The sequence below is a fragment of the Gossypium arboreum genome, chromosome 1 (assembly GCF_025698485.1).
Source record: "Gossypium arboreum isolate Shixiya-1 chromosome 1, ASM2569848v2, whole genome shotgun sequence".
Taxonomy (NCBI): domain Eukaryota; kingdom Viridiplantae; phylum Streptophyta; class Magnoliopsida; order Malvales; family Malvaceae; genus Gossypium; species Gossypium arboreum.
In genome coordinates this window covers 28,760,507-28,765,211 of record NC_069070.1, presented here as the reverse complement: position 1 = coordinate 28,765,211, position 4,705 = coordinate 28,760,507, and positions in this window count along the sequence as shown.

The following is a 4,705-nucleotide window of genomic DNA, read 5'->3' as shown; positions in this document are numbered from 1 at the left end:
AGGGTTGAAAACCATCCTCAAGCACTAAATGTGGGTGCTCAAGCTACTGGTGGTGGGAAGAATTCTCTAAACGATGATACATTGTTGCGCATTATTTGTGGATGCACTTTGTAGAGTTGCAAGAGTTGCACCACAAACTGAACCTGTTATTGTTGTTCAAAGAGCCCTATTGAGAAATTGAGGAAGTTTGGAGTTAAGAATTGTAAGGGTTTTAAGGGTGTGGATACTTAGACTACGGGATATTGACTTGAGACTAGTGAGAGGTTCTTGGAGTAGTTGGAATGCACTCAAGCTTAAAAAGTGCAATGTGTTGTTTCTTTTTTGAAAAAGAGGTATATCAATGGTTGTTAACCATTGTATGATTGATTCCGGTAAATCGGTTGACTTGGATTTTATTTCAATTTGAGTTCAAGAAGAAATATATTGGTGAGTTGTATTGGGAAGTAGGGTTGATCAAAACTCGATTTGATTCGATAAGTCTAATTTTTTTTTTCAAATTTTGAGTTAATCAAATCAAGTTATTCGGTTTTTTCAAATCAACTTGAAGAAGTAATTCAATTTTTTGAGTTTGAGTTCAAATCCAGTTGAATTTCACAACACGAATAATTTAAATAACTCAAATAAGAAATTGATGTAAATACCTATGGAGTCCTTGATAGTTTTGAAAATGTGTAATTTGGTCCATCTAAAAATTTTACAAAAATTCAAAATAATCTTCAAATATTCAAAATATTTATAAAATATATTTTAAAAATTATAAATATATATAACTTTAAAATAAAAATCTTTAGAATATATAAAAACGTTGAATTATATTTTTAAAAATTTGAAACAAAAATTTGAGGCTTCAAACAAGTAAATTATAAAATCAAGTTTATAATACTAATTATCTTTTTTTTCCTCTTATTTTGTTTTAAAGAGTTTTCAAATATATATGGTAGTTATGTTCTTCAACTTACAAACTAGTCATATTATTAGCAAGATATTAATATGGTCGGCTTAATTTTTTAATTTAACTTGAAAATAATTATTTGTCTCGATTTGAATTTCATTTCATTTGTCTTTATTTGAAAATTTTAAATCGAGTCAGGATGATAAAATAGGACTCGTCAACTTAACTTAAAATTTGTTCACTCGATTAAATCGAATGCTCACCTTTATAGGGAAGATCAGTAGAGAGAGTTTATGTTACTTGTTTATGGAAGGTTTTCGATAGCCGACTACGAGAGATTTTTTTTTTTTGTTTGAGTCGGTATGCTCTTCAGATGGTACCAACAAAGGTCAAGAGTTGCAGTTGGTTTCTCCAAAGGTTGAAGGAAGAGATCTTTTTGCAATCAATAGCTCATTGGCTTAAGGAGTTTTCTAAACTGTCTAAATCGGCTAAGATGGTTGAGCAGGTACTTAAGTTGCAAAAATGCCAACTTTAGAAGTTTGTGGTTTGGGGAAAAATACATTTGGTGGATCTAGTTTGCAACCTACTATTGGTTCTATGCAAATTAGAGATTTTCGAGATTTGAGGTGATCTGTAAGTATTGGATATCATAGCACAACAAGAGGACAATAACATCAGTTATTAGTATTTATTGTAACATCCCGAATTTTCGAGTTAAAAGTTTTGAGCTTTGTGGTTAGGGTCAGTGAGTAGGTTGAGCTATTGTGTTTAGTTGCGCATTTTGATATCAGAATGGGCCTGCTGGTTTGGTGGTTAGTTGTTTGTTAGTGTATCTTTAGGATGCATGTTCAAGTCCTTGTGTGTGCGTTTTAGTGAAATTTTTTTATTTTGTTAAATAGTAGATTTGTTTTAAGTTTAAAAATAACTATTTAGTTTTATTATTATTATTATTATTATTATTATTTTATTATTTTTTATTGCTTTTTTCTTTTCACTTTCTCCTCTCCCTCTCCTTTGTTTGCTTTTATTTTTATTTTTCTTTTTTCTTCTTTTGGGAAGCGATTTTGCTTGCGGATTTTTGGAGAGCTTCACTCTTTTGTCATCGATTCATTGTTTAGACGTCATTGATTGCAAATCAGGTGTGGGTTCTGAATCTTTTCTAATTTGTTTACAAATTTTTGAGTTGATTCTATGAAAACGGACATTTCACGTGTGTGTGTTCGTAACCAGTTATTTACGATGTTGCGTTGTTGTTTTATGCTTAGAAATTGTTCGTTATCGAGGGATGGGAAGTGTTTCAAGTGTGAAAGCACAATTTTTTGGGCTATTTTAGGGTGGTTTCGTGACCACACGGGTGGCCACACGGGCGTGTGCCCCTACACGGGAGGTCCACATGACCGTGCTGAATTAGAAGTTAGGGTTCCGAGCCAATTTTGATGCCACATGGTCGTGTTAGTCGATTCCCACACGACCATGTCCACTTGGCACACGGGCGTGTGCCATTTGGGAATTAGGGTTTTTGTGATTTGGTGCCACATGGCCTGTGGCTAATTTGGGCATTTAGGGATCTCATACGGGCGTGTGAGACCCTCACACGGTCGTGTCTGCCCTACACTCTATTTTAGCACAAATGGAAAAAGAGTTACACGGCCATGTCTCTAGCTCACACGGACGTGTACCTCAGGCACACGCCCGTATGCCTTCTCCCACATGGGTGGGTTGACCTCCACATAGGCATTTTGACCCCCAGACGGCCTAGGCATTTCCACACGGCCGTGTGGCCCTAAGTCACCAATTTTAGTTCTGTGTAAGTTTTTTTCTGAAAATGTGTCTGTGTGTTCCAACCCTTGGCTAGGCTTTGGTGAGGGTAGTTAAGACTCTGATCTGGGCTTCGACTTATGTGTTATTTGTGACTGTTGTACGAGATATCTGATTCTGAACCTGGTTAGTTGGGTTTGTGTTCATGCCTATTTCTGTTTGACTGTCTGTCGATGTGTTCATTGTTTTTGTAAGGTTTTAAGCATACATGCACTTGCATAAAGTAATTTTTGGGTTGGTTGTGAAGAGAAGGAAGAATAATTCTAATATGGCAGTCTAACTGCAACTTATTGGTACAGCAGTTTATCGCACTGTACCGCATGTTTGTCGACTTTGCTGCGTACTATTATCTAATCTGGCAGTTTAAACTGCAAATGTCTGTATAGTGGTTTATCGTAATGCATTGTACTACATATACGGCAGCTTTGCTGCGTATTATTATCTGAGTGGCTTGGTCCACATTCATGGTGTGTAGGGTTCAATGGGCCTTTTGAGGTTTTTTGTGGTGTGTTTGGTTTGTGTGCTTAAACAGCTCTTTTAGGGTGTGATCATGTGACGGAGAGGTGTGTTTGCCAAATAGGCGGGTTTTTTTATTACTTGACTGCATTCATGCGCATCTGTTTAAGTGACTAGGTGTAAGATTATTTGACTGTATTCTGTCTAACAAAATACTACTTGTGACTGAGTGTCTGTGTATGACATGGTGTGCTTGAATTGTTACGTCTAGTTGGGACATTGGTTCCAAGTTTACTTTCTGATTCTGTGTACCTCTGTAAGTATGTTTTGCTATCGAACTGATTTTTTTAATTCTGTTATTAGTCACGTGTCGAACTCATACTGAGCTCGTGTAGCTTACCCCCTTAGTGTTTCCCCTTTCAGGTACATTTACGTGTTTTGATGCTGGGCTCGGTATGCGGAGGTACAGAACAGTCATGATTAAAAATAGGCTTTAATAGTGTCATTATAATTTCTGAGATTATAATTAAATAGTTTGTGTTGTAAGTGCTATTTGAAAACTGTGGTACAGAATTTTGTGTTTGACGCTCGTAAGTGTCATTGGGACTGCATCTTCTTTTGAAATATCAGGATTTTATAACTGAGATTTTTTACACAACTTAAAAACTGTTGTGTTTTTTGGTTTGTTAAACTAAAATTTTCCTATGATCACTTTGGTGATCAATATGACCTCCGGGATTTAGCCTAAACTTCTAGCTCAGGTTTTGGGGCGTTACATTTATAGCTAGTACTGGTGATTCTACTCATGCTTTAGGTATGGACTAGTTGTTTGAGCATAGTGTTGTGATTGACTGTTGCTTGAAGAAAATTTTCCTTTGAAGATCAGATGGTAGTGAGGTTTTAGTTAGTAGTGTTAAACCTAGTAGTAGTGTTAAACCTAGTAGTGGTGTTAGAGTTTGATCTGGTGCCCTAAGTGTAGTATATTCATTTTATATACTTGTATTTTTTGAACAAATTGGTCTAATAATAATAATTCATTAATTACATTAGTACCCTTTTTATATTGTCCTCAATTTTTTTTTTCATTCAAAGCAAAATGGAAGCAAATATTGACTCATTGGTTATCTAATGTTTAACTAATACTAAGTGGTATTACACGATTGGATCATAATATGGAAAAACAAATTGTATTAGTAGATGAACCTAAACTTGTCCTTAGTCTACTAGAAAATGAGCAAGCCAATTGAAAGACAAATATGCCATCTACCAAGTCTAATTTGGAGATGCTTTGTTTTTGACATCGTAGCAGATGACTCCTAGAAGATAGAGACATAGATGTGATTGATAGTACATCAGACAGGACCTATAACAACTCAAAAGTCATTGGTGTCGAAAAATACAGTTTTGAGACTTCGTTTTCATAAACCGAGCCTACAAATATTATTATTAATTATTTACAAATTTATTTTATAAGTGAATTGAATTTCGAATTAGTAATTTGGCCGAATTAGTTATTAATTAAGGTTTATGGATTAAATT